This window comes from Equus przewalskii, chromosome 8 (genome assembly GCF_037783145.1).
Source record: "Equus przewalskii isolate Varuska chromosome 8, EquPr2, whole genome shotgun sequence".
Classification (NCBI taxonomy): Eukaryota; Metazoa; Chordata; class Mammalia; order Perissodactyla; family Equidae; genus Equus; species Equus przewalskii.
Genome location: NC_091838.1, coordinates 66894419 through 66920817, shown reverse-complemented (window position 1 = coordinate 66920817; position 26399 = coordinate 66894419). Strand labels below are relative to the sequence as shown.

General features: G+C 51.2%; 1 protein-coding gene across 5 annotated transcripts in view; it reads right to left on the bottom strand.

Moving 5' to 3' along the window:
• The window catches only part of ZHX2 (zinc fingers and homeoboxes 2), a 153462-nt gene extending 128370 nt beyond the window's left edge, over nucleotides 1-25092 (bottom strand). The window contains exon 1 of one of the 5 annotated variants that reach the window (XM_070631963.1): nucleotides 24290-25092. The gene's annotated coding sequence lies outside the window, so the exon portion shown is untranslated. Of the gene's footprint in view, nucleotides 1-23230; nucleotides 23388-24289 lie in introns of those variants that run through there. The other 4 variants (XM_070631966.1, XM_070631967.1, XM_070631964.1 and 1 more) reach the window with 4 other exon arrangements.
• Nucleotides 25093-26399: the final 1307 nt, after the last annotated feature.

Below are 26399 nucleotides of genomic sequence, written 5' to 3'. Positions count from 1 at the left end.
GCTTGGCATGCCATGCTGTGGTAGGCATCCCACATATAAAGCAGAGGAAGGTGGGCACGGATGTTAGCTCAGGGCCAGTCTTCCATAGCAAAAAGAGGAGGATTGGCAGCAGTTAGCTCAGGGCTAATCTTCCTTAAAAAAAAAAAAGACTTCAGAGGGTGAGTCTCTGGGGTTCTTATATTCCTCTCCAGGAACCTCAGGCTTCCTGTCTCTCATCCTTAAGATGATACTAAGGGCATTTATCTCTGTTACAATGCTGCAAAAAAGACCAGTCCCTTCCAGATTCAGGCTTTATAAAGAAATGGTTCCTTTGCTTTGTGGTTATAGTTATTGCTTGAGAAAATGTGTATGTGGTGCAAAATGGAACAACACTGACAATATTTGTTAATAATGTAGCTACTAGTTGGCAGCTCCACCCAGACTAGTCAGTTTCAAGTCTTAGTAAGGGCACTCACTTACTAGCTTTGGTAACCTGGCAAGTTACTCCCCTCTGTAGCTGATTCTTCAGCTGTAAACCGGGCAGGAGTATGGCGACAATTATGGATTATGAAGGATTAATGATGTGGGTTAACAGATGTGCTTTGAACTCTCCTGACCATAACCAGCGCTTGATACACGCTCTTATTATTTATTAGTACTGTTATTGTCGTCTAGCACCCTGCAGTTTACCCGAGGCGTCCATATACATTGTATGTGGTCCTCATATCTAAGACGAGTCAGGGCAGAAATGATATTAGTGTCTCAAAACTATTTAAAGGTATAATTATTAGTTCCATTTTATAGATGAGTAAGCAAACTGACAAAAAGGTAAGTGACCTGCCCAAGGCAACAGGATGGTTCAGAGAAAGAAGGAGTCACTGAGACCCATTGGAACTCTCCTGCTAACAAGGCTGGGTGACTTGCGGCAAGTCACTGTACCTCTCTGAGCCTCGTATGTAAAACAGAGGGCTGAAGTGGAGGCCTTAGCTCTACCATTCTTTCACAGAGAGCCAATGAGCACTGCAGTTAAGAGAAGGTATCCAGACTCACACTCTGGACTTGAATTAGAGGTCTTCCACTTACCACCTGGGCTGACCTTGGGCAAATTACTGAATCCCCCTGTGCCTCAGTTTTGTCATCTGCAAAATGGGGCTAGCCATAGAACTCACCCTAAAAGGTAGTTATGGTAATTGAATGAGTAAACCTGTGTCACATTTGAGGACAAGGCCTGGCACATGGAAGCTCACAGGAAACATCAGGTATGATATACCGAGCCTTATGTGGCCAGCCAGCCTCCCACACCTGGCCAGCCCTAAGCCCTGTGTGTCAGCACCATGATCTCTTTCCTGATGGTGGGGTCCCCACTGGGCAGGGCATCACCTGGGGTCTCCAGGTTGCGTGGTCTTAGGCAGGAGTGTTAAACCCTCCACCTAAATTCAAAGGCCGCCTCCAAGTGCCTAACATTTCAATCGGAATGGAAAACCCTATTTTCCCATTTCTGCCTATAACGTGGATGATAGAATTTTGCTTTCCCCTCCATATACTCTGGAAATCCTGAATAAATGTCAAAAAGAATTCACTGAGTCAACAAACCTGTCATAGTATTAAAACTCTTAGGAGTGAACCATTTCCTATGTGTCCAGACGCTTAAAGGGATGATATTGTCAATTACCTTCCTCAATAAACATGCTGTTTAGGGCCCAAGCGATGTGGCTATAATTTGTAGTTAACAGGTCAGTGGTTCATTCATTCAATTGGAAAATATCTGAGCCTGCCTGGGACCCAGGCATCGTCTACACTCTGATGATCCAACAACAACAACAACAACAACAACAACAAAAGTAATAGTAACGGTCACAAGAACAGCTCCCTCTTACCAATTGCCTATCATGTTGGATCGCCTCCCTCTGCCCTCAGATGCACTCTCCACCTTTCTCCGCTCTGCTCTGTGGCCCCTGTGGACTGTTCCAGTGGGAGTCCCCACCCTCTGGCTTTTAGGCGAGTTCTACCAGTGGGAGAAACCAGCACGCTCTCAGAGGGTCAAAGGACAGTGAGGTCCCGCCCCAACAGGGGGACCCAGGGAAAAGGAATATTTCTGTGCCTCAGCTTTGCCATCTGCCAAATGGGATAAAGAATAAAACTTACCCCATAAATGTGGCTTAAATGCGTTAACGTGTTTAGAACAGTGCCCGGCGATAGTGGGCATGTGTTCTGTGTTAGTTCCTCCTCCTTATTATCATGTGGGACAGCCGCTCTGCTTTGGCTACACCTACCTACACCTTGTTATCTACACCTATAGCTACACCTATAACTACAGGGGTGACCTATAGTTGCAGTGGTCACCTTCCTCTTGCTCCTTCGGTCCTAGGGGAGGTGGGACTGTCAGCTGTTGCTAGCCTGGGGCTTCTCCATTTCTTGTTGGCTCTGCTTAACCCGCCCCCGCCACCCCATAAATAGTCCATTCAGTAGCTCCCCTCACTACTTCATTTCCTGCTGGGACCCTAACTCAGACATCTGCACCTGTGTTCTAGGCAGCTGTCATGAGCTTTCTCTAACGCTTACAATATCCCTGTGAGGGACGTGTTATTGTGCCCATTTCTACAGACAGGAAAACCGAGGCTCGAAGCCTGTTCTCAGCCCCACTAGTAGGAAGTAGTTAAGCTGAGTTTCAAATTCAGGCCTAGCTTTGATATCCAGGCCCAGCTTCAATGCCCAATGAAAACAGCACGTGCCTTCTCGACTTCCCAAAAGCTTCCAGACAAGACGTGAAGACGATCTCGTGTGATGACTACTCTGATAGGAGCAGGAACAGTGAACGTGACAAAGCCAAGGGCACCTGGGATTGGAGTGTTAGTCAGAGATGGCTTCCCGGAGGAGGTGGTATTAACCTGACTCATAAAGGATGGGGCATTATTCTGGAAACGAGGAAGAGGGACTAGAATGTGTAAAGATCCAGAGGCAGGAGAGAGAGAGAAGGAGCTTTTTCAGGAGCTGCAAGCAGTTCAAACATCCTGGAGCAGAGAACTCGAGGGGGAGGGAACGACAAGAGAGGGGCCGGGGCCTACGATGAAGAGCCACGAATGCTGAGCCGAGGAGTTGGGACTTAGCCATTTTGATGTTGGCAGAGGTGATGCTGAATTAGGGAGTGCTCTGGTCATCTGTGCATCACTGCCAAGGACAGAATGCCTTTCTATTTCAAAACTTCAGACCTAGCACGGAGCTCTGTATACAGCAGGTGCTCAATAAATGAGACTGACAACTAAAAGAATGAATTATAGTTAAAAGGTGCTCCTCTGAGTCTGAGCAGATGCTGCCTGTGCCCCGCCTATGTCCCTGCCCTTCCCACTTCAGTGCACAGCGGCCTCACGTCTAACTGCTGACACCTGCGTCTCTTTGCTGGGGGCCTGCTCTGGTTTCCGGGCCGCTTTGCTTCCTGAGTGGCAGGCCTGAAGTGCGGGGGAACTACAGCCCCCCAGGGAGCAGCCTGCAGCAGTGACTGACGGGAGCTGATGAGTAAGAACCACACCTGTGTCCACCCTCAGGCGGGATGGTGCCGAGGGGCCTGTAGTCTCCACGCACCCAGAGGCCCGGGTGGGTGAAGCCCCAGCTGCCCACTGTGGCAATTTACTCGAAGATGCTGCGCATCCTGCCACCTTCTCATCCTGGTCTCACTTCCTGGCTCCCCACCGCCACCCCCAGAGCTTCCTCCATGTCTCAAATAAACTATGTGCACCTGAATCTCTGTCTTGGGGTCTCCTTCTGGGGAACCCAAACCAAGTTCGATTCTTGGTTTCGTAGAATGAACGAGCAGAGAACGAAGGGACTTCCAGGGTGACCTTTCAGGGTCAGGAAACACGAGTCTACAGCTGGTTCACAGCGGAAGCAGGATTCATCCCCCGTGCAGGTCGAGGGCACTAAGCTGCCGCCGTGCACAGAGGGAACGCTGAATCCTGCGTTCTAGTTTCAGCTCTGGATGCAGCATCATGTGCTGGAAAGAACATAGGCTTTCGAGAGAGGCAGACCTGACGTGAATCCAGGCCCGGCCACGCAGAGGCAGGTAACCCCCATAGGAAGTTATGTGGCACCTCAGTTTGCTCAGCTGGGAAATGGGAGCCACACCTTCCGGGCTGTGAGGGTTGTGAGGATGTTCAGGTGTCAAAATGCAAGTAAAACTCCTCACTAACAGAAACTAGGTTTCGTTCTAGAGTCTTTTTAGGAACTACTTACTCTGTGTTCTAACTGCTTTCTACCTACCTCCAGTCTAGCAATAATCTCATTGCATGGGCAACCCTGTGTATTTGCATATTTGCCTCCCAGGAGACTGGAGGCGCCTAGAAGACGAGGCTCAAGTTTGACTCAACTTTGCATTCCCAGGATTTGGCACCATACCTCGCACTTAATGAATGTTTGTTGAACGAATGAATGATAAAAATGAAAGAATCCCCACAAAGAAGACCAAGCAGTGATGATGGGTTCTCAGGAGCGTTCGTTCTTTCACTGAGTCCCAGCACCACGTCCTACTATGTGCCAGGTGCTATTCCATGGACAGACAACACAACAGTGGCCAAGGCTGCCACGGTCCTCCCTCAGGTGGCGGCTTCCCCTCGGGGGAGAGAGCAGTGATCTTCAACTCAAGCTGCCCAGCAGATGAACTGGGAAGCTTGTAAAGGGTCCCCATACTCCAGAGATTTTTATTTAACTACTTGGGTAGAGCTGGGCGTTTGGATTGCTTAAAAAGCTTCTCCTGTGACTAGAACGTGTTGGTAGGGCTGTGCACCAGTGGGATCAAGAGAAAAAAACAAGGTCACTTCAGAGAGGGGAGACAGCTGTGAAGAAAATAAAATAGAAAACGTGATTTAGCCCCGTGGTTCTCAATGGCGGGGGAGGGAGGCATGGGACAATTTTGCTCCCCAGGGGACATCTGGCAACATCTGGAGACGTTTTTGGTTGTCACGACTAGAAGGCAGGTGCGATTGGCATCTAGTGAGTTGAGGCCCAGAGATGCTGCTAAACATCCTATAACGCACAGGACAGTCTGTCACGACAAAGAATTATCCTATCACAAACATGGACAGTGCTGAGATAGAGAAATCCTGGTCTAGAGGCATGGGGAGCTGAGACCACTTCAAGGAGGGCCTCCTGGGGGAGGCGACAGGAGAGCTGAGATGTGAATTCCAGCACAAGCCTCTGGAGGAAGCAACGAGGAGCCCTGAGAGTGAGGTGGGCCCAGAGCCACGCTCACAGCCCTGAGCAGAAAGACGCCAGATGGTTAAACCGCCAAGTCTGGCTCACACCACCTACTCACCTCGGAGCGCTCGCACCTCTGCTCCTGGCGTCATTTTGGGGTTGTTTGCCGGGGTGGGGTGGGGTGGGGGAAGGGAGAGGGAAATCCGGCTGCTTGTGCTTGGCTGCTTTCACTTTTAAGTCCTCACACCCCAGAGTCCCCACCCCCTTTCCAGGCTCAGAACCAGAAAGGGGGAAGGAGCAGGTATCCATCCAGGCTGACCACTCAGGCGTCCCCACCACCACCTGCAGGTTCACTTCCTCCTCTTCTCCTAAAGCATTTCCTGCTGCCACTCCCTGGTCCCCAAAAGCTCTCACTAGGGGCAAAGGGAGATTTCTTTGGAGCCATCCTGCCAGCTTCCCCCAGCCCTGGAAGAAGCGATTTCCCAAGAGAAACAGGGATCCACAGAGCTGTAAATAAACATGGCATTCCAGAGGAGGAAGGGTGGGAGGGCAGCCAGGATGGCCCATTAACTTTTCCAGCCAGGCGCTGGGACCTGAGAACCTGCCAGCTCTCCCCTGCCCCCCAGCCAGTCCTTTTGTTTCCTTTTCTCGATGCTTCCCCGTAAATCAGCGGCAGCCCCTCTGCCTTGGGAGCTTGGACTAGTGGGAGCTGCACAGAGCAGCCAGCTTGCTCAACACCACGCAGGCTTTCCAAGGAAACGTCACAACGGCTCCATGGGCGACTTTGGTGAAAAGTCAAGTTCTTTTGTTCAAGGCTTCCAGAAAGGTCTGAGTCAACAGGCTGCTCCGAGGGAGCCAGGGTGGCTCCAGGCCTCTGCCAGGCAGCCCTACCTGCAGAAGTCCTGCCAACCTGGAGCACGCAGAGGGAACCCAACCAACAGACTGCTGAGAGGAAACGTGATTTAGAGGCTGCAAGGCCACCTCTGCTTTACAAGTGGGGAAACCGAGGCCAGAGAGGGCATGAATGACCTCCTTGAAGTCAGCAGGCAGTGGGTGGCTGAACTGGGTGACCCCAGGCCTGCTGACCCCCGCCTGTGTGTGGAACTTCTTTCTGGCCACATACTTATTCCAGAATAGTGGAAAAGTTCCATGTCGGTTCATCCAAATGGAAAGAGAGGCTGTGAAGAGCTGGCAGCCATCGCCCTCCAAATCGATGTGGGGGTTGGGGGTCACTATAAACATCTCTGCTTCCTTAGTCTCTAGATTTCTCTTCTGAAAGGAAAACATTCCCCTCGTGTTCCCAGAGTCCCCAGATAGAAGCCCCATGTCAAAATCCTGTTCCTGAGGAAGGTTGTCAAGTCCTGACTCATGAAACCCCATTTCACAAACAGGGTCATTATGGGAAATTTGCAGGAATATGTTCACTTAAGTAATTATTTTATTAAAAATGATAATTTGCCCAATATGCCCTGAGAATTTTGTTACAGATACTCATAATGAAGTAGGTAATTAGAAATAAATAGTTCCTTTCTGAAAATCTCGAATTAGAAATTTTTTCTTGGGGGCTGGCCCAGTGGCGCAGCAGTTAAGTGCACACGTTCTGCTTCGGTGGCCCGGGGTTCGCTGGTTCAGATCCTGGGTGCGGACATGGCACCGCTTGGCAAGCCATGCTCTGGCAGGCATCCCACATAAAGTAGAGGAAGATGGGCACACATGTTAGCTCAGGGCCAGTCTTCCTCAGCAAAAAAGAGGAGGATTGGCAGCAGATGTTAGCTCAGGGCTAATCTTCCTCAAAAAAAAAAAGGGAACTTTTTCTTGGGTTGTTATTTTAAACACATGCTACACTAGTGCAGAATCTCTTCACTCGCTGGAAGCCCTGGTTTACAGAACTGGCTATCTACAACCCGGCACTTACCAAACGAACGATCAGGCTCAATGGGTATTTTCTGCTGTTAAATTTGCACCCAAATACCCATGCCCTGTCAAACAAGACTCACAGATATGAGACTTTTCCGCTGTGCTGTGTTGTAGCTGTGTGTGAGTGTGTGCACCTGTCTACACATGACATAACTTCCAGTGGTACGCTTTTGTTTTGTTTTTATAAGTCTTTCAGGCAAGCCTCCCACACGGTTTTGAAAGGGGGGGAAAAACATGTTCTTTCTTTTTTAGCTCCTGCAGCTTAATATGATTCTCATCTTCCCTCCCTCCCCGCCTCCCTCCTCCCCGCCATCCTCCCTTGGGAAACCGCTTGGCTCATAAGTGACCACTAGCTATTCTCATGATCCATGCATGCCTTCACTGTTCGTCTGGATTTAGGATTACCAATAGCACATGGTGCAAAGATGTTTCATCAGTTGCCAGGACAAATGACCAATGTGCCAAATCTCCAATAGCTTACACCCCAGATATAGGTCACAGTGGGTCCATTGGTGCTGCCTGCCTCAGAAATTCCACAAATATTTATTGAGCACCTACTCTGCACAAGGGGTGGCCACACACACAGCTTGGGGGCTCCCCTATGCTGCCCAGGACACAGATACAGCTACTCCCCTGCATTTCTGCAGAAGCCAAGAGTTGCAGGCACAGCACTAGCTTCCTTTGGGAAGAAAAGCCTAGAAAAAGCTGGAGGCCACCTCGACCCTGGCTGCAACTACCCTGTGAAGCCAGGCAGGGTGGGACGGGGCTAGGATGAAAGGGACATAATGGTGACTGATGACTTCTGTTGTCAACGACAGGAGAGGCCATCTAGCTGTACCAGCTGAGCTAGGAGGAACCAAAAGTGTTTTCTTTCCTCAAAAGTAAATTCAAATCCTGTTATTTGTGCAAAGCAAAGGTGGCGGTTTGGGGGGCTGGTGCACAGGACTCCTCCAGAATCTCAGAAAGAAGAAAGTTGCCTTGACCTCAGCATCCAGCCAGGTCACCTGGACCGAGAGCTCCTCAGTCAGAAAGACTGAGCCCTGTCAGCTTCCTCATGGGATCCCCAGGATTCCTAAAACCGAGTCTTCTACTCCGCGGAGATAACCAAGTCACACGTGTATTTTCTGGGGACCAAACTCCACAATTTAATCTACGAGCCAAAAAACGTGAAGGTCACCAAAACCATATTTAATCGACAGACTTCTCTGGACTTCTCTCTCTGCCACTGGCACCCCTAAATGTCTGAAACCATTAGCTCTGTCAGAGAACTCGGCTTGAAATTCTAATACTGAAAAACAAACAAGAAGGTAACAACCAAAGAGTGAGGCACAAGCAAAAAGCACAGGGCTCTGGGCCAGTTTCCATTGCTAGTAATTTGACGTCACGCGTGTCCTTTACCTTCTCTGTGATGGAAGGAAGAATACGGCTGCTGCCTGGACCACCCCTCAGAGCTGGGCGCCCGGTGGGGACACGAGGCTTGTCAGCCCTCCTGCGCTGGGCACCGCAGGTGGTGAGAAGGATATATTGTCAAAGAGTGAAGGGCTCAGAACAGTTAAAGCTGTATCCTTAACATTCCTGAGGGTGATGGCAGAGGAGGGAGACGCACCATTTGTTTCACTGATACAGTTTTCTGTTCTAGACGGAGCTTTCATATTGAAACACTTTAAAGTAGCAGAGGGGCCCCGCATTTCCCGGCTTAGAGAGAGCCTGGGTTTCCTCTCCTATAACTCCTCAGAGGGGTGGACTAGGTGATCATAAATATTGGCTTTAATACTGCTTGGCTGACTGAGACAGAAACTAGTGCAAAACTGGTGACCAACAAAGGCTCGGCTGGTTAATCACAGGACCAGTTGGTTGAAGAGGGTCCTTGCTATCCTAGCAGAGCCCAGGTGCCACATGCAATGTTTTCAGAGCCAAGATTCAAACACATGAGCATTCCTGGAGCAGGATGCTGCGATCAAGGTTCTTAAGTTACTTTTCAAGGGCATTTAAAAACATTTAGAAAGTTCCACAGAGAAATAAATGAGTCTAGATTGAAAACAGCATCTCATTCACCGCTGGAGAATCTCTAGGGTTACCATGGTGTCTGACGCATAGTAGGAGCTCAAATATTTCCTGTATGAGTGAGGTATCCAACATCCATAACACTCCTGGACACACCCCGGAATGTACTGGCAGAGCTGAATCCTCAAAAAGCTTTCAACTACTCGCTTAAACAGCCCTGGTATTTAATCCCTGGCCTTTTCTGCATCCTCCAACACACTCCCAACCTCACAAATCGAGCGCTGGCATTAGCGTCAGCTAGACCTGTGATGCTGGCCTCTGCCCCTTCCTAGCTGTGCCTCTTGTCCTCTCTGAGCCTCAGTTTCCTCATCTATGACATGCAGATCATTAGGCCTCTCTCAGGAAGAAAGGAATAGTAAGGCCCTCCTAGGGGAGTTGGGTGGAGTATGTAAATTAATCCACGCAGCGTGGAGAATCTGCCTGGCACATCGCACGCCCGTGGTAAATGCCAGCCGTGAGAGTTACTCTTGTTGTGTTCAGCATCATTAGTGCTTGGCAGTAATTAGGGGCTCGTTAAATTTTAATTTTCTTTATGCCAGACAGGATGCTCCATGCAAAACCAAATTGTAATGGTATTCTGCAAAATGTAAGAAAGGTAAATATGCTGCAAAAAATGTGTCCTTTAATGTTCGGGGGTCTTTCAGATCATCGAGACTCCCTCCACACACCACTGGGTGAGACAACTGAGCGCTGTCCTTTGAGCCAAAAATGGCCCTGGACTGTGTCAGGAAGCTCCAATCACGTCTGGGCTTTGCCACCGATCCTCTTTACTCCCTGATCCTCAGCGAGGCTGAGAGGAACAACGACTGCTGGATAGAGACATGTCCTAGTCACCAAAAAGTCACAGGCTCCCCCACGGCTCCCAGGCTCCTTGCAGTTAGGCAGGGTCATGTGAGCAAAGTGACACCTTGAAAGAGCGTGTCTGTGACCCTCCTTTTTGCTTTGCCTTTCCAGCAGCGTGAAAGCCAACTGTCGGAAATGACGTGGCTCCCAAATTTAGGTCCCCTGGACTCCTAAGTCCCAGCCTGGAAGAAGGCAACCTTGAAGAGCTGTGGCCCTTTAGTGCACTTCACGCAAGTAGGAAATAGACCTTGCTTTGTTAAAGCCACTAGGATGTCAGGGTTTATTTGTCACTGCATCATAGCTCAGCCTAACCTGACTACTCATATATTTTATTCAGTGCTTATTCCAGAGGGTTCAAGCTCATTTGTCACAGAATGGCCAGTTATTCTCTATACACACACACACATATGATTGAAATCCCAATGAGACCATTTTTCCTATCATACAAAATGGCCCCATGAGATTACTAGGATTTAGCAAATTTGGCCATCTCTCTCATGGTGGGTATTGTTTTTTCTTTCCTCCCCAGAGGAAAAAAATTGGTGGAAAACTGCCAGAGGACAAGCATCTTGAGAATGAGAAGCTGTATGAGTGCCAAGAAGCACCTTCCAAAGGAAAGGAAAAAGATGCTCCTGGTTACTCCTTCTGGTCGTGTGGCCTTTCAAAAGCAAAATCTTAAACTCTGGAAGGGAAGACAGGGGCGGCAGCTCTGAATCCCGCTTGCTAAAGCACTCAACACAGAGTCTCTCTACCCTTTACCTACCAAACACTTCAGCACTGCGATGTGACAGTCCTGGGCTCTGATGTCACTCAGGGCTGGCTTTAAATCCTGGCTCTGCCATTTACTGTGTAACTTGTGCAAGTTAATTTCCTGAAGGCTCAGGTTCCTCATATGTAAAATGGATATAAAAATTTCTCCCAAGCAGGGTCGTTGGGAGAATAAAATAAAACAAGGTAGAGAATACAACACGCTTGGTTCCATGGCTGCCAAACAGCAAGGTTCCATCAGTTTCGCCTCCTTCCTCCCTACCACCTTTAGAGTTTGGTCTCAAGTTCAGACTCAGTCAAAAAAAAGTTGAATATTGGAAATAGTCAAAATATCCTGTGACGACACTTGTGATATCACTGTAGGTGCCACACAAGAAGCTGGAGCCCGTGTGCCCAAGGGAAACAAAGGGTACAGCTGAGTCAGAGGGAGGAAGTGGACCCAGGTTGCACACCGAGGCCAGACGTCCAGATGAGGCAAGCAGGTCGGCAAAGTTTGGCCAAGAGAGCCTGATCCTCAGACAAAGGCAGCCTGGGACCTACGGAAGTTTCCTTGACTGCTTCCTGTTCCCAAATGGTCCAGTGACTGTCCTTCCAGGCATTGGCTAAGACATGCCACCAGGGGCAGCAGTGAGCAGCAACTCGTTGCTAACTTGTGCTGACCCAGAGCACAGGCTCCCAAAAGGGATCTGAAGAAAGGGTCATTTGTTCATTCATATAACCATCCAATCACATGACACAGATTCATTTTGGACCTACTCAATGGGCCAGCCCTGTGCTGGTGCTGGGAACACGGAGACAAACAGGAAACTCTCCCTTGGGGTGGAGGGGTGGCTCATAGTTTTTCAGGGAGACAGATGTGCAAACAGACCCGAATCCACATGCTACGATTTCTACGAGGTCACTTCCACGGCACACGAGCCTCTCGGAGGATTGCACAAGTGTCTCTACAGCAGGAATGAGCAGGTTTTGCTAAGTGTGGAGGATGAATCTTTCTGGGGGAAGGACCCACAGTCAGGGGTTAGGGGTCAGTCTTGTGCGGCTGAAGTGTGGGCATATGGCAGAGGGGGAAGTACTTATAGCAGAGTATGCCTGGTAGATAGAGGTCAGCTCTCAAAGAGCCACCATGTCAGGGTCAGGAATTTGGACCTGATCCTATGGGTCAGAAGTTACTAAGTGGCAATCCTCAGAATGGACAGAAAAGCTCATTTAAAAAAAAAAATCAATTTTGAATGTCCTTAGACTGGGCCTATGCTTTCAACTTTGACCCCCTCACCACCACTTCCTATGGTCCTACACTTGACCCCTTCGCTCTTTTATGCTACCTGTGAAGCCCCGGAAAGCATTTATGTTTACGACTCCTGGGCAACTGGTGACCAGGGGAGGTTCATAGGAGGTTCATGAAACACGATCAGATTGGTGTCTTAGAATCCGTGTAGCTGAGGAAGAAAGAGAACGGTGATGGATGCCACGACACGTATTCCTGCCAATAAGAACTCCTCCTTCCCTCTATTGAAGAAAGCAGATGTGAAAGATCAACTCTGGAAGTTTCTGTTCACTTTTGGGCAGTAGGCCCAGCAGGACGTCCCCTCCTACTTCAACACACAGCACACCTGCAGACACTCTTTGATTCAACTCAATTTATCAATTAAACGACCATTTCTTGAGCAACCACTCAGCCAGAGCTAGGTGTTCAGGTGGCAGAGGGTGGGGTGGGGATGTGGGAATCACAGTGTAAAGCCCCAGTGTCCAGCAAGCCAGTGGTCTCGTCCTGGTGTCAGCATACATGTGTGACCAGCGGGGGACAGCATGAGAAAGCAGGCTTCCGAGACACACGGTGACCCTACAGCACAGACAGCCTACACTCGGGTGTGCCCGAAGGTGTGTGCTAAGCATGGTGTGTGCACAGACTGGGGAGGGCACAAGCCAGGAGGTCTGAACACCTGCCTTTGGTCCTGTGGTTCTGCCAGCAAGCAGCCTTCCCTCCAACCAGGACTCCCGACCTTCAGTTACTAAGAGAGGAGGGTCCATTTAGGCCAAGCACAGAATCTATGTGGCCCTTGATGGAACTGAGCAAGAAAGCTCCTATCATTTCTATCATTTTTGGAACTGACACATATCTTATTTTTTTTCATATTTTTTTTTTCCTGAGGAAGATTAGTCCTGAGCTAACATCTATCGCCTAATCTTCGTCTTTCTTTGCTTGAGGAAAATTAGCCCTGAGCTAACATCTGTGTGGATCTTCCTCCACTTTATATGTGGGTCACTGCCACAATGTGGCTGATGAGTGGTGTAGGTCTACGCTGGGGATCTGAACCCAGGCCGCCGAAGTGGAGCGCATCAAACTTAACAACTATGCCAGGGAGTCAGCCCCGCATATCTTCTATATCCAGAAATCTTGAAGTTGATTCACCAAATCTCCTACCAGGATCAATCAGTGCACCCCTCCCCAACCCTGAAAGACCAGCAGGCTGATCAGGTTACAGCCAAGGCCACCGAGGGGGCCCCTTCTCCCAGCTGGGGAAACCCAATCCAGCAGGGACGACCCGAGCCATCCGTTCCCAGGCTCACCTGGGCCCCCACAAGTGTTACCCCTCAGGTATTTTCTTCCCATGAGCTGAAGTGGAGCCAGAGCTGGCTATGTGGATGGACCCACCACCCTCAGGACAGGCTCGGCAAGTCTGCGAGCCTGGATGGCCAGTTTCCTTGACCCCAGGCCCCTTCCTGGTCACTGGGTGATGGCCCCTTCCATGGGATGGAGGGTGAGGATGCTGCTCAGAGATCCAAAGCACAAGGATATCCCTCCAGCTGAAGGGACTCAGAGACAGCCTCACAGCGCACGTACGGAACGTCAGAGATGTGTTCCTGACAATAAAACAGCACCGGTCAGCATCTCGAGGGCACTGCCTAGGTGCCAGGTGCTGTGCTGTCCTTCACAGGTATTACCCCCTGTAACTGGAGCAGGGATTCTGCTTCTGCAAGTCCAGCTAGGCTAGCTGTGTGGGGCTGCAAACGCACAGATTCTCCAGCCAGACTGAGAGCACCTTGGGGAAGGGGCAGTGGCTTGGTCATCTTTGTGTCTGTCTTCCGCCCCCAACACTGAGCATAGCACCCCACACACAAGGAGCAGGGTGGTGGCAGGGCCAGGCAAGGGTGAGGGAATCAGCAAGCTAGGCACCCAGGAGGCAAAATTTAAGAGGGACTCCCTTTCAGGTGCTGACCCTGCACTTGCGCCAGCCTGAGAGTGGATGCCACCTTAAATTTCGCACACTGGGTGCCTCATTTGTTTCACCCTAGTCCAGGCCCTGGGGAGTGGACTGGTCAGACTGGTGTGTGTATGAATCCTGTTTCTCACAGGGCTAGAGATGGGTGACTGACCTTCCCACCTTGTGCCTCAGTTTTCTTATCTGTAAAATGGGGCTTATGACAATACCAAGAGTTGACAAAGATATGGAGAAATCAGAATTCTATATAGGTTTCTGGTGGGAATGTAAAATGGAAACAGCCGGGAGAATAGTTTGGCAGTTTCTCGAAAAGTTAAACAGAGAGTTACCATATGACCCAGCAATTCCACTCTTAGGGGTCTACCTAAGAGAAACGAAAACCAGTGTCCACACAAACATGGCACCCAAATGTTCACAGCAGCCTTATTATAATGGGCAAGACGTAGAAACCACCCAATTGTCCATCAACAGGTGAATGGATAAACAAAATGCGGTATCACGGGCAGAACTGCATCCTTCCCAAATATCTCTGCTGAAGGCCATATATACGGCCTTTAAAGATGTGATTAAGTTTCAGTGAAGCCCTTAGCCTGGGCCCGAATCCAATCAGACTGGGGTTCTTATAGGAGGAAATCTGGGCACACAGAGACACCAGGGATGCACGTGCACAGAGAAAAGGCCATGCCAGGACACACTGAGAAGGCCGCCGTCGACAAGCCAAGGAGAGCGACCTCAGGAGAAACCCAACCTGCCGACACCTTGATCTTGGACTCTCAGCCTCTGGAACAGCAAGAAATAAATGCCTGTTGTGTAAGCCACCCAATCTGCAGTATTTTGTTATAGCAGCCCTACTGGACGAATACCGGTGGTATATCCATACGAAGGAATACTACTTAACCATAAAAACAACGAAGTACGGATGCATGCTATGACATGGATGGACCTCAGCCACATTATGCTAAGTGAAAGAAGCCAAACACAAAAGACCACATATTATACGATTCCATCCATATGACATGTCCAGTAAAGGCAAATCTATAGACAGAAAGTAGACTAGTGGTTGCCTAGGGCCGGGGGGAGGGGGATGGAGAGGAGGATGGAGTGGGAGTGCTAATGGGCACAGGATCTCTTCTTGGGGTGATGGAAATGTCCTAAAATTAGATTGTGGTGATGGTTGCACAACTCTGTAAATATACTAAAAATCAATTAACTGTTCACTTTAAATGGGTGAATTTTAAGGTCTGTAAATTATATCTCAAGCTATTTTTCAAATGTTGCTAACGCTGAGACCTATGTGTAGAGTTAACAGGGCCTAGAGCACAGCCAGAGCCCTAAGCATCGTGAATAGGACTTCTTATGGTCAAATCTTCTGCTCAACTGAAAGTTGCCCAAAGTGCCTCAAAGTTCCTTTATTTTTAGGGGGACTTTGGAAAAACTAAATTGGGCAGTCACCGGTGATTCTGTGTCCCTAAGTGACCCGTCCCTGCCCACACAGGACTCCTAATCAGCTACTTCCGGGGGCAGCACGCATGTTGTGGTTAAAACTGCTCCAGTCTTGGATTCCACAGACCTGTGCTGGAGTTCTGGCTCTGCCCCTCACACCATCTGCTCATCAGGTTACTGAACAAATGACCTGGGCTATGGTGTGAGGGTGTCTGAAGCCTGGCATTCAATAAATTGGGGGAAAAACCCCTCATGCATGAGAAAGCCCTTTGTTAAGGCCTGAAAGCACGCCCGCCCGTCTTTGCTGTTCTCCTCAGCGCTGGCTGGTGGCTCAGCCACTGGTTCTCATCAGTGGAGGAGGAGCCACAGCCCTCCCCCTGGAGCTGCAGGTGCAAGGACAGCAGGAGAGGCTGCACGCACATGTGTCTGAAGAGCACCAGGTGTGGTGTAAGACTGCCTGGCTTCCAGAAACCTGGGACAAAGGACTTCCCCACTCTGTGCTTCCTCACCTGTTAAGTGGGGATAACACAGTCCCTACGTCTCTTAGGAGTGTCCTGCGCCAACCCACAAAAAGCCCTCAGCATGGTGCCGACGATGTCAGTAAGGGCAGCTATGATGACGGGTGCAGCTGTTGCTGCTGGAGTGCCACATGACCATGAACTTCCTGAGGGCAGGGACCTTGTTGTCTTCCTCTTGTAGGTGCTCCTGAATGTTTACTGATTGACAGAGGAGAAGAAGGGAGGAGGCAAGGGACTGTGATCGAGCTGGCTGCTCAGGGAAGGCCCAAGGAAACAGAAGGGCCTTAAGCTACACTGTACAGAAGAGGCACAATAATATGCTGCCATATGATCATGTAACCTTGGCCAAATTCCCTTATCTCTCTGGGCCTCGGTTTCCTTCAGCTGGACTAGGTAATCCCCAAAGCTTCTTCCAGCCAGAACATTCCTTGATCCTACTGATGCACCACGTTGCTATTATTCTCATCTGCCTGACGTCTCCCTCCAGGGATCCCAGAGGACATTAGACTTTGTACCAGGAGACCCATAAATCCCATTTCTGAAAGTGCTGAAGTCAGGCCACGTCCAATTTCACAGTGTTGAGCACAGCCGTCAGTCAGGCTGTGGAATGCCTGTCATTAACCCACCGGGTGATCCAAACGTTTCCACTCTGTGGCTCTGTGCACCCAAAAGCCCCAGCTCTTGGAAACAATGTGAAATCTCCCAGCTCTCCTGAACTGCGTGGCTCAGTTCCCGCATGCTCACAATCGATTCCGTAACACAAAGTTCCCCGGAAGAAAGTAGCAGGCCGTTCTCCAGGATAATGAAACCTCAACGCTCTCTGTTACAGGAGGTCAGAGGAGCGCTTGTGTTTCTCTCTGCTCCTGCCTGGAGCCACCACCAGCCCTGCCCCCGAATTTCTCGGCCAAGGGGCAGTTTCTTTTCCCAGCTTCTAGCTATCATGCCATATCCCTCCATTACCCACCCCTCTCCCTGACGAAAAAACAAAGACATACCCCATCCCTACCAGTGCTGGCATCCTGGCCTCTCTCCCTATCCCCTCTGGGCCACCACCCACCATAAACAACTTGGCCGTGACATTCAGCTCTGACCTGGCTGGGTGCAAACATCTTAAAGGAGCTGTTTCCAAAACGACAAGGGTGCAGCGCAAATGAAACTCATTTCTAAACGTCCTCCTCCACAGGCCAGGGAGTTTCCACGGGGGCTCTGGGTACACCCCAGGGGCCACGGGGAACCTGTGATGGCTTTGTCGTTAGAGCAATTCAGCCCGGTCTTGTATTTTAAGAACAGCGGGAAAGTAATGTCAACTGAAAGGAGTTTTCTGTGCGGTCTTTAACTACGTAAATGGCTCTGCAGCTGGAGAAAGCCACAGGCAGGCGTGTTATGATTCGAGGGCCCCCAATTACAATGATCCTTTTTTATTGTATAAAAACAGCAACATAGCCATTCTCCACTCTCCAGAGGCCTGCTCTTTCCATCCCCTTCCCCGTTGGCTGGCAAGGTTGCTCGGCATCCTGAAAGTGGCACCCAGATTCTCCTGGGTCGCCAACTTTACAGCTTCCAGCCCACTGGATGCCTTCTCTCCAGAGCCGGGGAGGAGAGGCTGGAGAGGGTGCAGTGACCCCTCGAGAATATTCTGTTACAGACACTGATAGAGACTTTAGAATTGTCTTTTTCTTGGGGGAGGGGAGGGAGGGACTAAGGACAACAGGCACAGATTTGGAATTCTCTCCCGTTTTGATTAAACTCACATACACACACACGCACTCATGCACACACCTCTACACCCCTTTAGTGGAAAAGCAATCCGACTGTCCAGAAGCACGTTCTAACACCATCCCTCCTCCCCACACTTCCACCCAGGCTGGGGTGGAGCTGGCCTCCCAAAGACTGCAGAAAGGCCTGCTGATGGCTAAGAGCACCAGCTTTGGAATCAGGTTGATTTGAGTTCGAATCCTGCCTCAGCTACTTTCTCTCTGTGACCTTGAGCAAGCGCATAACCTCTGTGAGCTCTGGTTTCCTGGCTTTAAAATGGGGCCATACCACTGTTCTCAGTGCACTCTTCATGGTCAGACTAAGATGACGTGGGGCAGGGAAAGTGCTTAGCGGAGTGCCCGGCACATAGTAGGGACTCAATTTTGGGGAGCTATTGATGTTCTTAAGAGGGCGAACACTGAGTTTGTGGTGTGTCGGGATGTGTAACGAGCTTTGTACTCATTCAATCTCACCAGCCAGAGTGAAAGGCTGGGGGGAGCAAGATGGCTGTCGGGGGCATGGATGTTAGCCCCACCGAGGAGTGTTTCCCCGAGTCTTTCTGCAACACTGATTTAAACCGTCATGTGCATAGCCCACACACGCATGCTGCCTCCTCCTTCATTTTGACTTCCGGTCCTTCCTCGGTTTTCTGTGGATGTGCTGGAGCCCAGCAGCTGCGGCTGCAGGCATCGGACCAGGCCAAGGAGAATGTGTAGCCCAGGAACTCTCATTCACTCTTTGCCCACCCTTCTCAACAGCGGGCTCCGTCTCTCTCCCACAGAGTCTGCCCTGGGTCCCCAACAGGGAGGATGTCCTCCCACAGAAGGAGCTCACGCAGTGTGGCCCCAGGAAGACATGAATCCACTCCCCACACTGAACTTCACAGCAAGTGGGTCTCAGGAGGGTGCTGGTTTCGCCCTGCAAGGTACACCCAGCACAGCTTTAAACCCAGGAAGGTAAACCCAGCATGTGCTTCCGACTTTTCCATCCCAAACCAGGCCTGTGCACCCCTAAAATACACCACAAACCTCTCACATTCATGTGAACGCCTGGGTCACACTCCTTAATATCGATCCCCCATGGATCAACAGCACAAGCATTTCATTCACTGCAGATTCTGTGTTAACTACTATTGCAGTGAAACATTGCGTAGTCAGATTTCATCTCCACCAAGTGTTTCTAGTACTAGGGGATCAGAGGGGGCCAGAAAGAGGAAGAAAGTGTGTGAACCGTGGCTTTTAACAGGTAAATTGTTCACCAGGGGATAAAGAGAAGGATCAGCAAGAAAACTGGTCCTGGCTCTAGTCTTTTTTACTCCATTTTAAAGTTTGGGTAAAAACTGATGTCCTGTTGTCAGGACTGTTTTTCTCCTTGGGGGTCTGTCGCACACACATGCACACACACTCACACCACTGCCAATCAACCTCTCTTAAATGCATGACTACAAGCATAAGAACAGGAAACAGATTGTGGGTGGATGTTCTTAAAATCACAACCTGTTCGATGTAGGGTGGGGGCCATCGAGGAGGGGGGAGGGGAATTGGGAGGGAATTTTTTTTTTCAGTTAAAAATGAATTCACCTTGAGATGACTAAAAACCATGTCCACTCTATTGCCTACCACACTGGCATGTGTGGAGCCAAGCATCCTTCAGAGCTGCACTGTCGGCTTTGACCATGACACAGCACATTACAGTACCTACACGTTGCACCAGGGTCTCGCTGTGATATTCTGGGAGAGCGTTCCATTTCAGCAGTTGCTGAGACTTGCCTCAAACGAGGGCATGTGTACATGGGGAAGGAGGCAGGAGAATGTCAATGAGATGGGGACAGTCTCGGTCTTGGCATCAACGACAAAATCCATGCACGTTAATTACTTGGCACCTCAAGGATACCATAAAGTCACTAAAGGTGGTGGCCGTGATGATGACGATGGTGATAACAGGTAACATTTACTGAACACAATCCATATGTTAGGCTCTGTGCTAAGCCCTTTTATAAACTCCTTCTTAAGCTTCACAATGACCCATAAGGCAGCTTCTAGAAGGATTTCCATTTTAGAGACGAGGAAACTGAGGTTTAAAGAGGTAATAGCCCAAAATCATCAAGCTAATAAATTGAGCAGCGAATCAGGGATGTCGGTCCTTGCTGGAGAAATCCAGCATGGGGAACCCGACGCGAGGGCCTCGGAGGCCCTCTGTAGCATCCTCTCAATTTAAAGCTAAGGTGAAGGGTCATGACCAAGCTTATCCTGCTGACGTGTGGTGGAGGGGCAGGTGGGACCCCAGAGCCCCAGGGTCAGGAGAACAGCAAATGTAATGTTTGAGGAGTAAATGGGTTCTCCCTTCCAGGGCTTTGGGTTCCACTAACCAAGTAACTATGAAAGGAGAGCCGGTTACAGCTGACTTACATCGGGTTAATTTTGGATCCCTATTGGCAGGACCTAAAAGAAAATCTCCCCCATCATTCCCTACTTTCTTATTGCACGCTGTCTTCTTTTTGCCCTAAGGCAAACCTGGTCCCCTGGTCTGAAACTTTCCAGAACTCACTTTATTTCAAATAAAAACCAAGCTGATTTGTCTCCGCCAGGCACACTGCTGTCAGTCTTCCCTTCCTAAAACACATGACATTCCATCAGAAGCCTGCCATAGCTCCCCAGTACCTACAGACTAAAAGCCAACCTCCACCACATCCACCCCCAAGTCTGGTGTCACCTCTTTGCACAGCTTGGCCTGCACCCCCCCCACCTCCCCAGAACACATACAGCTCCCAGGACAGTTTGACCATGATCAGCAATATCTTTCTTCCTCTTCTCATCTTAGGCACACACACTTTACCTGACAACTCAACAACTGTTCCAACATTCACCCCTTCTGTCTTACAAGTTGGACCCCAATTTTTCATGGCAGTGACGTGCCTAACAAAATATATGATTGCCCCTCCCTGGTGGGTTTGGGTGGCCACATGGCTCAGTTCTGGCTGATGAGCTAAGGACAGAAGTCCCTGAGAGGTGTGGTCCTTACTAAACATAATAGTAAAGTCATACCAGGTAAATGTTCCTTGTGCCTCACTCATCCTACTTTCTCTTTCTTGGAAGGCAGATGTGAGGCCTGGAGATGCAGCAGCCACCTTCCTACCATGAGACCATAGACCTGGAGCTAAAGGCCTACACTCCAAGGATGGGAGAGTGGCAAGACAGAACTGAGTTTCCCAGTGGTACAGCTGAGATATCATCCCATCCACTCTTCTTGTTGTCTGGCCCAAACAAGCCCCTAGCGGGTGAAGTCACCAGGGGTCAGGATTTCTGTTGCTAACAGCTGAATGCAATGAAATCTGATGCACTTCCAGACATTGTCCCTCCTCATTCATGGGTCAAATGCTACCTGCTCTAGGTAATCCTCCATGATACCCTCAGAGCATGATAATTATGCCCTTTGCTGTGTTTCCACAATTGTCACTTTTCTCAATTCTAACATTTAATCCTGCTTGATTTGGCCTAATGAGTGTTTCCCTGCCAGTCTGCTCAAATCTCTGGAGGGTAAGGGGGCTCTGTCCCACCAGCCGCTCCACGGTGCCTGGAGCAGTGTCTTGCATCGAGGTTGGGGGCTCTGTCTCACCAGCATCTCCATAAGGGCTGGAGCAGTGCATACAGCATGGAGTGAGCGTGTTTTGGGGTCTGGCACTCTGCTTACTAGCTGTTTGGTCTTGGGCAAGTTAAAGAACCTCTCTGTGCCTCTGCTCTCTCATCTATAAAAAGGAGAGAAGGAGAGTTCTTACCCCACTGGGTTGTCATAAAGACAAAATAGTTTAATCATAAGCACTGGGGATGGGCCCTGGCATATAAAAGTGCTTAATGACTGCAGGCTCTTATTAGTGTGATGAATATTGTAGCTGCTGAATGAACAGATAAATCAACACACAGTTGCTAAATAAATGAATAAAGGAGTGAAACTCAGGAAAATTCCTCTGGTTTCAGACCCCAGGGCAGTGGCCACTGTTCCCTCTTTCCTGCCTGCTCCTGACTCTTTACTTTTCATTCTAACTACAACTTCTCATATCTGAGTAGCTGCTACAATAGAGTATTTAAGGCTATGAAGTAAGGCCTGGCTTCAAACACTGACTTTGCTTTTTGCTGTGTGGCTTGGGCAAATTTCCTCCCCTCTCTGGGCCTCAGTTTCTTCAACTGTAAACCGGGGATAATAACAGTACTTATAGAGTCATGGTGAGAGTGAAATGATAAAGCACATAAAACACACAGCATTGTGCGTGGCATACGGAAACAGTTGTTGTTAGCAACCATTATCAAACATTGTCATTATTCTTCTTGTCAAAGGCACAGTATCCCGGCGAGTCACACGGCCCCGATGCAGACAAGGCACTGGGAGTGGCGTCACGTTTGGCATGTCAAGATACACTGTACATCAGGAGCCAACAAACAGCTGTGTCATTTTGATTTTTCCCTTAAATGAGGACTAGTTAATATATCTGATTTATCCTAACATCTTGGCCTTGAATTCTCCCCTTAATGGCTGTTAACGTCAGGTAGATCCTTAGCTGACGTCAAACCTGGCCAGGAGGAACGCGTGCACACGAGAACAATCAAAGATCAGAGCTTTTCAACAGTAACAATATCCCCACAGATCACAGGTCCGGCTACGGTTGGTGACACACTTCAATCTCACTTGCAGACTTCCTCCCCAGCTTAAAAGATGTGTACACAGCTTTCCAGAACTTTCCCTTCAAACTTAAGTCAACCGGTTACGTTTGTCCCATTCAAGCACTGGGCGGCTCCATTAATCTATTTTTACCATTAAACATGCCGTTTTACCAGATATTTATTCCACTTGGTTGTCATCCAAACGCTTTTTGACATTAGTGCCCTGGGACTGAACCGCTTAAACTCTGCCCTCATAAACAGAAAACCACCTTTGGATTGAAACCTTGAAGAACTCTCACAACCCCAGCTCTTCACTTCAACAGGCATTAATTTCTGCTCCGCATAAAGGAGAGAGCGTATGTGTGTGAGAGTGTGTGTGTGTGTGTGTGTGGGGGGGGGTGTTTTAAGAGGGTCACTGTGGGAGGGCTGAGCCACCCAAGGGATGAAGGGGAGGGATTCCGGTCCCCCCAAACCCTCCCCACAGGATGTCTCAGGCCCGGGGAGATGCTGACTTGCAGAGACAAGGGGATCATCAGAGACCAGGTGAGGGGGAGAACTCTAGGACCCGAAGGACTTAGGGATCCCTGGGGTCCACGCTGGGCAGCGCCTCTTTCAAAGGGGAGGGGTCCAGGGAAAGTCACTGTTCCCCCCACTCCCCCCTCCCCACCTCCCCGACGAACAAAAGGCCATCGCGGAACCACTGAAGGCAGAGACCCCACTGGCTTTGAAGCCGCTCAGTCAGGTGGAAGCCCGAGCAAATCACAACTTGGCTTCTCCGTCAAGTTTTCTCCCCAGCCTAACCGACCGCCCTCCGCCGCCGCCGCCGCCTCCGGAGCTGCGCACGGCTCCGAGGCCAAGGGGACCGTCCTGTGATGCTCACTGGTTTCCAACTTTCCGCTCCTCTTCGTCTCCGCAGCCTCCTGCAAAGCGGCTGGGAAAAGGGCAGGTTGGCAAAGGCGGGGATCCCCAGTCCCGGGGAAGCCACAAAGAAGCTGCACCCCGACAAAGATGGACCTCGCGTGGGGCCGACGGAGAGCGCCGGCTGCCGTTCCGGGGGCGACCGTGGGCTCGGGGTGGGGGGGGGGGCCGGAGGCGGGGCGTGGGCCAGCCGGCGGCGGACAGCGGGACCCGGGGCCCCCCAGGCACCCCCCCGCCCCACGGCCCCTCCCCACGCGGGCTCCCCGGCACCTGAGCGGGGCGTGGGGACAGCGCCGCGCTCCGGCCCTGCCCGCGCCAGGTGGCTCGGCCGCGCGCCCGCCGCCTGCGGCCACCAGGAGCGCCGAGAGGAGCGGCAGCCTCAACCCACGGCGTCATGCTTCCTGCCACCACAGTACGGCGAATCGTCACCGGGAGAGGGGAGCAGCGGGGAGGGCGGGGAGCACACACACACGCAGCCCCCCGCCCGCCGAACCCCGCGGGGACGGGGCCACGTCCCGGTGGAGTCCCCGCGGGACCTGCCCCGTTTGCACAAAGCGCCGCGATCGGGCCAAGCCAGGGAGGGAGCCGGCCACGAAATAAATAAATAAAAACAGAGTCGGTCTACGTAACGCCCTGTCGAAAGCGGACGCCATATTTTTTTGTGGCTTATGTCGACATAGGGAAACGTAGACATGTTTTTCCTCCTCCTCCTCCTCGGTGTGGCTCGCATTTATCCAAACTTGTAATCAAAACTCTTAAAAAAAAAAATCTCCCCCCCCCGCCCCGTATCCTTGATTTCCTCCCATCCGCAAAAAGAGCCCGCAGCCCCCCACCTCCCCCAACCCTCCCTCCCGCACCCCGCTTCCAATCACAAACGCGGCCGAGTCCCATGAAGAACGCATTTTCGGGAGCCGCGGCGGCGGTGGGAAAGTTGGGCTGGAGTGGCCGGCGCCCGGCGTGCGGGGCTTGGGGCGGGCGGCGCCGGGCGGGGGGTGCTGCGCGCCGAGGCGAAGTTTCTTACCTGCGCCGGGGCTGCGAACGCGGGGACCCGGGCTGGGAACGCGGAGACGCGGCGCGGGCGTTCCAAAATGGAACTCTGCTGGCTCCCCCCCCACCCACTCCCCACTCCCCAGCCGGCGCCCGGGCTCGGGCTCCGTGGGAAATAGGGGGGGACCAAGCCAGCCTGCCTTAGACAGACGGACAGAAAAAGCCCCCGGACGGAGAACAGTGGCCAAAATTTTTTAAAAGAAAAAAAAAAAAAAGAAGAAGGAAAAAAAAAAGGGGGAGAAAAAAAATGTCTCGATCAGTGGGGAATCTACGCCAAAACCCACATGATCTGTAACGTCAGCATGCGTATTTGCATACGATACCACCACCGAGCTGCCACCCGGGCTCGGGTTCCGCAGAAAGTTACAAAGTGAAATTCAGCCCCCTCCGGAGGCGCCGGCGAAATGTCATTTTCAGGCGGGAGCTGGGGTGGGGGGAGGCTAGCCCTCAAGGCGCTGGTTACTAGCCAAGGGGGGGGGGGGCAGTAAATTAACTTAAAAGTCTGAGGCCAGTAACGGACTCGGTGGAATTTCTGCGAGGGAGGAGGGGGAGGCGCGAGCGAGATCATTGAATATTAAGCACGACCCGGCGCGGCGGCCGCGGCCGAACCCTCCCGCTGCAATACCCATTTTCTTTACGAAAAGTTCAAGGTGTCAGTGATGAGCTCAACCAACTGTTGATCCTGAGCACGTGGAGTGGCGGACCCGGGGACCGCGGGGCGCGGCTGCTCGCCCTGCGCGGGGCGGCACCCGGGACCCCGCGTCCCTCCCGCAGCGCAAAGGGCAGCGCGCGGGTGGGGCCTCCGGGCGCCCAGGGCGCTGCCTGCGCTTTCTCCCGCCTTCGGGCTCAGGGAAATAATAATAACTAAAAAAAAAAAAATTTTTTTTTTTTAAAGCGAGACACATTTTACGCCTGGAATAGTCATGAGAGGGCTTGGGGTAAGGCGGCTAAGAGCGAGCCCCCCACTTATATAACGACTTGAAATTTGGATGACTTTTGCTGGAGAGATTCCGAGATTTCTGCTAGCGCAGGTCTGAGGTTGGTTTGAAGATCCTCAAACTTTTTTCCTTAAGAGCCAATAAACAAACAGACGCCCGGGGAGCAGACTTAAACTCTTGTCGGGCCGGCGTTCGCTGGGATTCACAGGCTGGGAGAAATGCACACGCCTGCGGCACTCGCAGGGAAGTCCCTCGGAAGCGAGGCGGGTCACTTTCGTAATAGGGACTCTGGCGTTCCCGGCGGGAGGGGCTCTCTATCCGCCGCTGGCTGCTGGTTCCCCTCCGGCTCCTTAGAGCAAAGGAAAGTCAGGATCTCGCTGCCCCTCGCCCGTGGCCTCGGGAACCGTGAACTTGCGTTCTGGGCGCGGCGCTCCTGCAACAGTGCTCGGCTAAGAAGCTCTAAGGGATTGGGATCCAGGGGACGCTTCGGAATCTCACAGGGCAACCTGTCTGCGCCGCAAGTTCCTGCCCGCATGGACCCGTTTCCCCCTCCGTGGGCATCTCGACGCGTCAGCATCTCCCGGTGTGAGCTGGGCGCCAGCGCGCACGAACCGAGTGGGGGCGAGGGGGATGCTGCCTGGGGTCTACTTTTGACATTCTGAGCGTCAGCGAGAAAACAAAGGGAGCCTGGGACTGGAGGCACTGCGGGGTCCCCGCCCGCCCTGAGGCTTAGCAGGCGCGGAGCGCCGGGGCTTCCCGGCCAGCCTGTGCTCCGGGGAATTAGAACGAACTCTAGCGGCGGATTGCGACTCGGCTCTGGGCGCGAGGGCAGCAACAGGTGGCCGTGTGCGGCAGAGTGGCCGGAGGCGAGGCCGGGGACTGGGGTGGGGATGGCTGGCCTTGGGGGCTGACCGCGTGGCCAGCGCGCTGGGTGACCTTTTGGCACGTTCGTTTACTAGGCAGAGGAGAAGAAAGTAGCCAAACGGTGTTTTTTTTAGAGTCTCCCCTGGGGCTCCAATTTCTCTAACAGAACTCCTTGGGTCCCCAGAAGTTTTTACAATAAAAACAAAAATAGCTCGTATGCAAAACTTTTTTTGCTGGCCTGCACCTGTTTGTTCGGTTGTTGCTGATGTAGAGTCGGTTTGC